This window comes from Engystomops pustulosus, chromosome 1, assembly GCF_040894005.1.
Source record: "Engystomops pustulosus chromosome 1, aEngPut4.maternal, whole genome shotgun sequence".
NCBI classification, from domain to species: domain Eukaryota; kingdom Metazoa; phylum Chordata; class Amphibia; order Anura; family Leptodactylidae; genus Engystomops; species Engystomops pustulosus.
The window spans coordinates 274550046-274562874 of record NC_092411.1 but is presented as its reverse complement, the minus strand read 5'-3'; positions in this window follow the sequence as shown (position 1 = coordinate 274562874).

The window sequence follows — 12829 nt, the reverse complement described above, 5'->3', positions numbered from 1 at the left end:
CCCCGCTAAACTTCAGAACCTTCTGGTGGTCCAAATCACTGCGCAAAGTCATCAACATATCTGGCAAAGGTCAGGACCTGCGGAACAGACTTGAAGTTGAGTGATGCACGCTGAGGTCAAACATGGTTGATACGGACAAAACTGTGGCGAAAATCTTTAAAAGACACTCAATACTTTATTGCTCAGGCACCTACCTATGGGGGAAGGTGCCTTATATAACCAGAGCTGTGTAGTGATTAGTGAACTTGGCCCTATGATGGAATTTATACAGAACTAGGACCGGATAGCCACTGGGTTTAAGCATCAAGAAGCTGGATCTGTTAAGGAAAGGTAACCCCGATAAGATGTGTCGGCTGCAACTCCCACCAATGTAACACAGGCTTGGTGTGCACTGCCACATAGACTGATCGGGAGTAAGGGCAATGTATTGGAAAAACCAACAAAATGGCCTCCTCATGACTACTTATCAACCCCTGAGTTATCTGACTACATTTACTCCTAACTACTTTTACCATATCTGTACAACTAGTGCCAAGACTGGCCCAACAGACTAACAGAAGATCCTTTGGTCGGCCCAGACCCAAACTCAATAGAAGACCAGAGTAGTACAGTAGAAGATAAATCCTAGTAGCATCCAAAGTGGGTTATTTTCCAAAGGTGGACGAAGGGTGGTACCTCGGAATGATTTTAATCTGGTGGTCCCAAGGAACCCCAGTGAGACACCCAATTTCCAAGTGCATGATCATACTTATCGTATCTCCTATCCCAAACCAACATCATTGAAACGGGGGCTGCCATAGGTAAAAGTGTTACATCCAATTGTGGTTTTCCTGTCTAGAATTCCTCTAGAACAGTGATTTTCAACCAGTGTGCTGTGGTGCCCCCTGTGTTTTGTTTCCCGGCAATGCGCAGCGATGCGCAGTCACGGCTTCTTACAATGTAGGAGACGTGTACAATAACACATGCACAAGCTTTGACCTCGCGCAACAAAATGACGTCACCGAGGCCGGCGCATCATCCTGAGAGCGGAGAGACTCTCGCATTTGCCCACCGCCAAGGTAATGCCCACCAATAATGCTGACTATATGAGCTTTTGCCTGAGTATATGAACTGTTGGCAGAATACTCAGCATATGAGCTGGTACTTGTAGTACTCCAGCAGTATACTGCATATAACAATGAGAAATGTAACATGAGAAATACTATAGTCATGAGGCTGGAGTACTACAAGTACCAGCTCATATGCTGAGTATATAAACTGGCACTTGTACTCTGGCCTCATGGCCATAGGACTTCTCATTGTACCCCTTTATTTTGCAGTATATGAGCCACATAATAATCAGCACCATATACTAAAAACAGGGAGAAACTGAGAACTGTTGAGGAAGAGCTTCGTGTGTCTTTCCACCATTCCTGCCAGGATATCCCTTTTGTGTTTATCGCAACAGGCCCAGGTTTCACACTGAGTAAAATAAATGTAGAATCTATATTATTAGCTATATGTATAATATGACTGTTTTAGTGTCATTTTGTGCTATTTTGGTTGGTGGTGTGCCCCAGGATTTTCTAAGTATAAAAAGTGTGCCGCGGCTCAAAAAAGGTTGAAAATCACTGATCTGGAAGACCATCTCTAAGTTTTCCGGTGGTCTTCTCATAGAGTTTGACTGTATTTGTTTGTGTGGCACATCGCTGCCCTACAGGTACAGAATCTGCTTTTAATCATGGTATAAACTGTTTACATACAGAGAGCAGAACAAATTGAGGATCACATAACAATTCACATCTCCATCTTATCCTGCTACACAATTAACCCGAAAGGGAGATGGGAAATCAATAACATCTCAATCACATTGTTCCTGCAGCAATTATAATCTTCTCAGAGTCGAGAGTTGGAAAAACAAAAGCCGAGGGTTGATGTGTCATGTCAGCCGATAAACAAGAGATTTTCTCCATTTCCATAAACACATCTCAGTGTTTAGAGATTTACACAAATTACTGTTCCTAAATTCTCCTGATGAGATTGTCGTCCCTCACAGCGGATCGGCCCCAGGCTGTCGGATGGAATTATGAGAATTTAATTCAAGGTCAAAGACTCATCTTCTAAACCCAACAGGTCTTGGATATACATGGAGATTGTTAAAGGGGTTGTCCAGATTGGGTAAACCATTATAATATACCCTACTAGGCAGGTTCTAGAAGGGGGTCTCTGTTCAAGTTCCATGGTTATAAATTATAATAATAATTCCTTTATTTATATAGCGCACACAGATTACGCAGCTCTGCACAGAGCTTGTCATATCAGTCCCTGTCCCCAGTGGGGCTCACAATCTAATCAACCTACCAGTATGTTTTGGAGTGTGAGAGGAAACCGGAGGACCCGGAGGAAACCCATGCAAACACGATAAAGAGTGTCTCCTACTCGGCAGGACCTGCATGGTGTAAAACATAATTTTGCCTTTGAGGTTGTAATATAGAAATTGATGTTGTCTTATTCTAGGTATATAATGTAGATTGAGAAGGACTTGTTGGTTATGGTTCCAATTTAGAGAAGATCATGCAAAATATTCTGCCATGTTGGTGGCATAAGGGGGAAATAGGTGAGATTTCTGACTGTACGCCAGGACCTGGGCCTGTTTCAGAGCTTGTGGGGGTCATTTACTAAGGGCCCGTTTCGCGTTTTCCCGACGTGTCACCCGAATATTTCCGATTTGCGCTGATTTTCCCTGTATTGCCCCGGGATTTTGGCGCACGCGATCGGATTGTGGCACATCGGCGCTGGCATGCACGCGACGGAAATCGGGGGGCGTGGCCGAGCGTAAACCTGACGGATTCGGAAAAACCGCCGCATTTAAAGCAAAAAATCTGTCGCGGAGCTTGCACTTACCTTCACTCAGCCCGAGCCGGTGAACTCCAGCTCGTTCCGATGCTTTTCAGCGCAGCAGCGCCACCTGGTGGACGGCGGAGGAACTACCTTAATAAATCCCGGCCGGACCCGAATCCAGCGCAGAGAATGCGCCGCTGGATCGCGAATGGACCCGGTAAGTAAATCTGCCCCTGTATGTCTGATTTCAGGCACATGAGCTCTGATAAATACCCCTCAGTGTTTTCACATGAAGGTTAGAATACTCCCCTTTTTTGTGCTTTAAATATGAGGTAAAAAGATAGATTTGAGACATATAGGAAGATCAATAGATACCAGATAGATAGATAGTCAAGGAAGGGTATCAACCCCAATTCCCTACCTCAGAAACCCTAATGGTAAGGGACTACTGGTTGACAATCCCAACTCTGTAGATTCAGACTCAGAAACAGGTTCAGGGTTCCAGATCAAGTTGGGGTTCAGGGTTCTGAATCAGATTGGGGTTCAGGGTTTGGATCAGGATATGGTTCAGGGTTCTGGATTAGGTGAGATACAGGGTTCCGGATCAGGCAGGACACAAGCTCAGGTACTAGTATGGGGTTTCATATCAGGCAGGATAATGGCTCAGGTCTAGAAAAAAAGACAGCAATATTACAAATCACAGAAGAAAGTATAACCAACCCTGAGTGGACTGAGTATTGGATATTTAAGGCATTCCTGAACGCCACCCTTGCAGCTGACTGGCTCAGCTGTCCATCACTCAACCTATGACTGAAAACCCCCAGCTCAGAAGCAAGACTTAGATTATAATTGATAGTTTTGTAGCCCATACAACAATGTGTTAAATGTTCAATTTCCCAATGTCATCTGTATGGGGTGTCAGCGTTATGATATTCATGGATTTGGGATTAACTTGTACTACTAATCACATGTCGCTTTAAATTGCTTAGCAACTTGTTCCAATAGATTTTCCACTTGAGAGGTTTACATTGTGTGATTTATAAGAAAGCAATAAGACACGACAGGCGATGCATTAAGGGATTTTGATGCACACCCTGGGCGTGGTCCGTCGCCCTCAGCGATTGGGACGTGTGGCTAAATCCTGTAACCCACACCCCACTATGTAATCACTCCATAACAGACCTGGAAGGAATAACATTGTTTCATCAAGAAAATGACAAATTATCGGGGAAAACAATTAGGAAGATGTAATAAGGGCATCAGAGGTGCACAACCTAGAAGATACAATGTAACTGTATGAGAGTGAAGTTACATTGTATCAGTGGATCACCCACAATGAAGGGGCCCTCCTCATAACACTTTATAATGCTTGTCCTTGAAGGAACTAGACATAGACATTAAAGACATAGATACCTGACAATTACTCCCTGCCAAACAGAAGCATTAAAGGGATGTGTTGGCCCAAATACTAGTGGAAGGGATTGAAAATCACCCAACATTCACTTAAATGGGATTCCCATAAATGCACCCGACTGGAAGTTCTGGGGAGTAACAGGACTCACTTCATCCAAGAACTGCCCTCCTCAGACGTGGGACATTAATCTTTTAACATGCTTCCAGGTCCGAGGAGGCCAATCATACCTCAACCAGGACTTCTAAATGGACATGGCTCCAAAACTGGCAGTACCAAAGCACCAAGGGAAGTGGTAGCGTATGAGTTCTTTTTGTTCCAAACCCAAGCCTCCGTTACATGGAACTTAAAGGGGATGGCACCTTTACCTCATATTTTTTTAAATATTTGTGTAAGTGTGGTGGGCATCCTGCCCATCCCCAACCTTTTCACACACTACAAAAAACATGAGGTAAAGTGGGAAACCCCTTTAATGGTAACTGAGTTGCAGTCAAAACTCCAGTCAGATGATGGAGCTGTTCGTCATCCACTTGAATCTGCTGACCCTAAGTGTGTATGGATAGGTCTTCCATATATTTATACAGAAAACCCCTTTAAGGGAAAACTATGTTGGATGACAGCTGTTCCTCCTTCCTCCCCGTAGACATGAGGATTTGGCTCTATAAAATGTGCATCTATTTATATGGCTAGGAGGTGTTCAATGGTTTCCCCTCTCATAGTTGGTGGAATGGGATGGTTTTAGAGACCTGGAGAATGTAATTCGCACGGAAGCAACAAGCTTGGCCTCAGGCAACTAACACGGCAGTCCAGGATCTGCTCCCTCTATTTGGGTCTCCTTCACTTGGCACCAGTGCTCCGAACATGGATGTAGGTGACATCACTGCGGAGGAGTAACACAGACCTGGAGGACTAAACATCAGTTTTTATCTCAAATTGTAACATAAGTTTTTTAAATCACAGAAAACCCTCTCAAAGGCTCTCTGCCCCCCAGTGTCCCCACCATGGCAGAGTGGTGTTTTTATAGACAACGACTCATGTGTTTGATCCAAACCAGTCATTCCATGCCGACAATTCCCCAACACCAGATGAAAGACGCTGATCCATCATCACATGACATGGCGACCCCAGCCCTAAATAAGGACGATGTGATGGATAGGGAGGGAGGTATATACTGTATATATGAGAGGAACAGCTGGGAGGTTATTAATGTCTATCATTACCTCATTATCTATCATAACATTACATTTTGGCAACATCAGATAACCCTGTGTTCTGCCATTCTCTCTGTATCCATCTGTATATCCATCTACATGATATCTATCTATTTACAAATTACATTTTTTTTTGCTCAGCATGTACACTGTGCACCCATCTCCACAGAAAACATGAAATATCACAAGGTGATAAGTATTCAGCCCCCGGTGATAAGTATTCAGCCCCTGGGATAAGTATTCAGCCCCTGGTGATAAGTATTCGTCCCCTTTGCTCAGCATAAGAACCTAGTAGAAGCAGCTTTGGAGTTTTCTTGGGAAGATGCAACAAGTTTCTCACCCCTGGATTTGGGGATCCTCTGCCTCTTCCTTGTAGATCCTCTCCAGTTCCCTCAGGTTGGATGGTGAACATTGGTGGAGACCATTTTCATGTATCCTCAGATATGCTCCATTGGGTTTAGGTCCGGGCTCTGGCTGGGCCGGTCAGGAATGGTCACAGAGATGTTCTGAAGCCTCTGCTGTGTTATTTTAGCTTGTGCGTAGGGTCAAAATCTTGTTGGAAGGTGAACCTTCAGCCCAGTCTGAGGTCCAGAGCTCTGAAGGAGGTTTTCATCCAGGATATCTCTGTACTTGGCCACATTTATCTTTCCTTCCATTACACTCAGTGGTCCGGTCCCCCCTCCATAGCCTGATGCTCCCACCATGTGTCACTGCTGGGATTGTATTTGGCAGGTGATGAGCAGCCCCTGGTTTTCTCCACCTCTCAGAATTAACACCAAAATGTTCACTCTTCATCTCATAAGACCAGAGAATATTATTTCTCATAGTCTGGGAGTCCTTTATGTGTTTTGTGGCTTTCATATGTCTTGAGAGGTGGCTTCTGTCGGCAGAATCTGCCATAAAGCCCCGACTGCTGGAGGCTGCAGTGATAGGTGACTCCCATTTCCCTACTGCACCTTTGGAGCTCGGCCACAGTGATGTTGGGGATCTTCTTTTCCTCTCTCACCAAGGCTTTTCTCCCACGATTGCTTAGTTTAGCTGGTGGAACAGTTAAGGAACAGTTGTGGTCATCCAAACTTTTTCCTTCTAAGGATTACGGAGGCCACTGTGCTCTTAAAATTTTGAGTGCTGCAGAAATTCTTTTGTAATCTTGGTCAGAACTGTGCCTTGCCACAATTCTGTTTCTGAGCTTCTTGGGCAGTTCCTTAGATCTCATGATTCTCCTGTGCTCTGACATGCACTGTGAGCTGTGAGGTCTTATATAGACAGGTGTGCGCCTTTCCCAATCAAGTCCAATCAGTTTAATTAAACAAAGCTGGACTCCAATGAAGGAGTAGAACCATCTTTAGGAGGATCAGAAGGAAATGGACAGCGTGTGAGTGAAATATGTTTCACAGCGAAGGTTCTGAATACTTATTACCATGTGATATTTCAATTTTTCTTGTTTAATAAATGAGCAAAAATATCTACATTTCTGTTTTTTTCTGTCAAGATGGGTGCAGAGTGTACATTAATGAGCAAAAAGAAGAATTTTTCTGATCATACTAATTTGGCTGCAATGAAACGAAGAGCGAAACATTTTAATGGGTCTGAATACTTTCCCAATGTATATGGCATATACCAGGTGTGTAGGGGAGGAGTGCCTACAGATTCTGCAGCTACTGTATATACAGAGCTCAGGGCAAATATTGGACTGGTATGATGTGAGTGTCTCTCCTATGTGGTCTCCGCACCTGTGCTGTGCCTATTGTATGTAAATGACGGACACTGCGGGATCTTCTTCCTGAACAAACTCTTCTGTTACTAGTTAATCCAAAGGATCATCTGCTGCCCGCTGCTATCTCCTCCTTCATCCATCATATGTCAGGGCCGAATATTCATGGGGTATTATGTTCTCTGCTACACAAGGGAAGGTTACATTGGTGACATCTGTGATCTGAGACCACCTCCGGAATGGATTTTGTCCATAGAGACCCCTTTGGCTTGGAGATTTATCTGTGCACAAGTTATACATAAGATATGCCATTTTACTTACTCCTTTAAAGTTTTTTTTTTTGCACAATTACATTGCTTTTCAGTTTGATTCAGTTTTATACCACAAACGTTTATTGCCTACTGGAAACCATCAACAAGCTGCTATTAACAGATCCTATTTTTTCATTAGTGACTAATGAATTGTTTATTTCTGTGTCCCCTGCCTGTATAGCAATGGCGGCCTCCCGGCTTCTACACACGAAAGAGACATTTGTTGGTACTCTGAAACCATCACTAAGCTGCTGTTGACAGATCCTGTTTTTTAAATAATGACTTATATGAATAATTGTGAATGTTTATTTCTACCGTTTAACGCCTGACTCTGTAATTGTGGCTCTCATTATGCCTCCACGCGCTTTAGATACAATTGTTGCTACAATGAAACCTTTATAAAGATGCTGTTGACAGATCCAGTTTTTTAAATAATGACTTCTCGGTATATGAATAATTGTGAATGTTTATTTCTACCGTGTAGCTCCTGGCTCTGTAGCAGTGGCTGTCCTTATGCCTCCATACACTGTAGATACAATTGTTCCTACAATGAAACCTTCGTGAAGATGCTGTTGACAGATCCTGTTTTTTCAATAATAAGTTGTATGAGTAATTGTGAATTTCTTATTTTTATATCCTCTCCCTCTGTAGCTACCATGTAGCTCCTTACTGTAGCAGTGGCTGTCCTTATGCCTCCAAACACTGTAGATACAATTGTTGCTACAATGAAAACTTTATGAAGATGCTGTTGACAGATCCTGTTTTTTCAATAGTAAGTTGTATGAGTAATTGTGAATTTCATATTTTTATATCCTCTCGCTCTGTAGCTGTGGTAGTCCTCCTGATACCTACCATAGAAACAATTGTTACCACTCTGAAACCATCATGAAGCTGCTGTTGATTCTGCTTTTCCAATAACGGGTGGTATAAATATTTAGCTAAGTTTAACTGCAAAGCATGTGCACCTTTGTGAAAGTGACAAGTCACAATCCCTCCATATTCAGAAGAAACACTTGTTGCCATCCTGAAACCATCAGCACACTGCTTTTGACGGATCCAGTTTTACAAATAATGTTTTGTATGAATAATCGGGAATTTTTTATGCCAAACAATGTGGTGCCTATGGAAGCAATGTGTTACAATACTTCATGCATCATAGAAACATTTGTAGTCACTTTAAAGTTTAAACGCTATCAGCAAGGTGCTGTTGATGGATCTTGTTATTCAAATACAGGCAACCCCCAACTTTAGGACACCCGACTTAACGGGATGACCGGTAGTTACAGACAGACCTCTCTGACTACTGTGACCTCTGGTGAAGTCTCTGGTGCTTTACTTTAGTCCCAGGCTGCATTGATCAGCTGTAAGGTGTCTGTAATGAAGCTTTATTGTTAATCCTTGTTCCCATGACAGCACAAAAATTTTGAAAATCCAATGGCCACATGAGAATTTTTTTTTTCTGGAGCTACAATTATAAAATATACCTGTTCCGACTTACATACAAATTAAAGGAAATCTATCATTTGTTTTCATGCATTATGATTCAAACATACCTTGAGATTGCTGTAGTGACATTGATGCAGAAACATATCTTGTACAATCCCTGATCCGAGTGGTTTTGCTCAAAAAACAATTATAAAATGCAGGACCTTGGGAAAGCTGGGTGCATACCGTTCATAAACACATTACACGGAGCTTCCTGAACTACCCAGACAGGACTAATCAACCTGAGCTGGATGACTCATACACAGCAGCTGGGGGCTTGCGTCGAATTGCCCCGGGTTTTTGGTGCGCGCGATCGGATTGTGGCGCATCGGCACCGGCATGCATGCAATGGAAATCAGGGGGGGGGGGGGCTGTCAGAAAACCTAACAGATTCGAAAAAAAGGCAGAATTTTAAAAAAAAAATGTCTCTTGACACGCGCTTACCTGCACCCAGGAATAGGATGGTGAACTCCGGCGAACTCCAGCGGACTTCAGCGCAGCAGCGACACCTGGTGGACATCGGGCGCACTACCTTAGTGAATCGCCAGAAGACCCGAATCCTTGACGGAGAACGCGCAGCTGGATCACGACAGGATCGGGTAAGTAAATGTGCCCCATAGAGTAAGAGGAGAAGCGCTGGGGCAGCCACAGGAGCATCAGAGCCTCATTATCATAACTTTATGATTGTTTTTTTTTCAGCAAAACCACTCAATTCAGGGATTAAACAAGATATGTTTCTGCATCAGTGTAGCTAGGTATGTTTAGTTCATAATGCATAAAAGCAAATAGTAGATTTCCTTTAAGCACAAACCTAAAGAACTTATTGTGTATGTTACTGCTAGGGACTGCTTGTAATGGGTTATATGAATAATTAGGGAGGTGTAATTCAGTAACACATGGGCCCCTGCGCACTGTAGAAACAGTGAAACCATCACTTTGAAACCATCAACACGTTGCTGATGACTGACTGTAGAAACATGTGTAGCAAAAGTTTTTATTAGCAAATGTTTTTCATAAGGATTTGAATAAGGCTATATTCACACTGCCGTTGCCCGCCCGTACCGTAGCGGGCAACGGCAGTGTAATGGGGGGGGGGAGGAGGAGAGCGCAGCTCACCCCCGCCCCTCTCCATAGGAATTAATGGCGCACGGCGCCGTACTATGGATAAAGATAGGACGTGTGCTGCACCGTACCGCTCCCGTAGGGTGCCGTGCGCCCATTGCTGCCTATGGGGGACGTATATCGGCCGTATATACGTCGGCCGTATATACGTCCCCCATACGTTCGTGTGAATATAGCCTTACAGTGTATCGGGGAGCAGGGGGGTGAGCTCAATGATAGAGTCCCCAAAAGGGTGCAAGACAGGGGAAATTTGGATCCTCACTTAAAGTAACGGTATATGTCCAGGGTCCATTTTGAAACCATCAGAAAGCTGCTTTTGACATATACTACTAGTCACAGAGTAAGAATACAGGATCCATCAACAGCAGCTTGCTGACAGTTTTCAACTGCAGTATGGCAATAGCTTAAAATTCTGTTTGCTCGTACGTGCTGAGGTCATTCATTACTTTTGTTATTAAAGAGATGTGTATACAGTGGCGCTGGACTTTGTATATTAGAATATTGTAACCTTCTTTCATGGGTTCTGTACGGACATATATGTCCTTCCTCTTATGCACAGACTCTCTTAAAATTCCTTGTAATAAAGTTTATTGTTGATTTAAAACAAAATTCTGTTCGCTCAGTACTGGTACTTTTTTATAGAAAAAGACAGCACCAGAACCATCAATTTATGAATATACACTTCTGCTACTTATTGGAGCCATCAACAGCAGCTTGCTGACGGTTTCCCACTGTAGTATTGCAATACAATAAAATTCAGTTTGAGTGATGTCGTTCCAACTTTTAAAAGCATAGGGATCCATACCATCAAATAGTCAAAATACACTTATACTATTAGTAACAGAGTGAGATTACTCGATCTGTTAATAGCAGCTTGCTGACAGTTTTCAACCGTAGTAGGTCAATACCAAAAAAATAAGTTTGATCTGTATTGATCCAACTTTTAAAAACAACCAGATCCACATCATCAATATACACTAACACTTGTAGTCACAGAGTAAGATTACTAGATCCATCAACAGCACCTTGCTGACAGTTTGCAACTGTACTATGACAATACTTATAAAATTCTATTCAATCAGTTTTGGACCAACTTTTAAAATCATAAGGATGCACACAATAGCAGCTTGCTGACAGTTTTCAACCATAGTAGGTCAATACCATAGCAATCAGTTTGATCTGTACTGATCCAACTTTTAAAATCAACCAGATCCACATCATCAATATAAACTTACACTTACACTATATAAACTTACACAGAGTAAGATTACCGGATCCATCAACAGTACCTTGCTGACAGTTTTGGTTATTCAATCAGTTTTGGTCCAACTTTTAAAATCATAAGGATGCACACGATCAATTCCTCCATGTTTACTTACACTACTAGTGACAGATAAGACCACCAGATCCATTAACAGCAGCTTGCTGACGGTTTTCTATATGAGAAATGTGAAAAAGTGATCTAAAAACACAGCAAAAATAATCAGGTCCTCAGGTCCACAGGGACCGTATGAAGTCCCCGCGCATCACAGTTATGTCCACAAGTAAAGCCGGTTAATCCCAAACATGCCCTAAAAATCACCTGTTAGAAAAATTGGGTGTGGGGGACCCTGTGGCCCCCAGTCCTTACTCAAGCTTCTGTTTCACTCATTTTCATCAGCGGATCATATGATGAAAGGAGAGGCCTGCTGTGTGCGGCTATCATTACCCCAGTATAAACAGTATAGACATCAAAGCCCCGGAAAGTAATCCAGGGCAATACATATTTGTGTCTAGCATGGCATGTCCTGCTGAGGAGGGGGTCCGCACGGGGTCTGTTTGTGTGTGCATGCTCTATAGAGGGACCTACTATGACTGGCTTAATTGGGAAACAGTGCCACCCTTGTCCACAGGTTGTATCCGGTACTACAGCTTAGACCCATTAAAGGAAACAGGGCTGAGCTGCAATACCCCACACGTCCTGTGGGCAAGGGTGGCGCCATTTCCAAATTAAATCAGCCATGTTTTATTAATATTGGACAACCCCTTTAAAGGACTTTGTCTTATGATGATAACAACATTATATGTAGACTCTATGTTTTACTAAATTTCTCTTGTATGGCCAGAGGGGACATCCATCTTGAGGTTAGAGAAGCTGATCAGGCTGTCGTATTAAGTGGCATCATTTGACAAACATGGCTCCATATTGTAAAAACGCTGCCACCCTTATCCGGAGGTTGTATGCGGTATTGCAGCTCAATTCAGTAGAGCTGTAATACTATGCTCAGCCTGCGGACAGGTGTTTTACTAATACTAGACATGCCCTTTAAAACTGTCACTGATCATCACACAGCCTTGATCAGCTCTGTTGTCTAATGGGAGTCTTAAGTAATCTAAAAAATCCTAGTTATGCCTCATCATAGGCTCAGGGTGCCGCTCTGCCTCTCAGCCATGCTTTACACTGCGGCAACTCTTTATTGTCCTGAATAAATAAATCAATGAAATTTCAAGGGGTTGTACAGGACAACATAAACATGGCAGTTTTCCCCTAAAAACAGCGCCGCCATTAGCCACAGGTTCTGTGTGGTATCACAGCTCAACTTTATTTCTATGATAGTAGCACCTATGGACAGAGATGGCGCCGCTTATGAAAGAGAGCTGGGATGTTATTCTGATGCAGAACATCCCCTTTAAGAATGTAACAAGGAGGTTGTCACTGAGGGAAACCCAAATTTTGCGATGATGCTGATTATTGCTAGATCTGAACTTATAGATA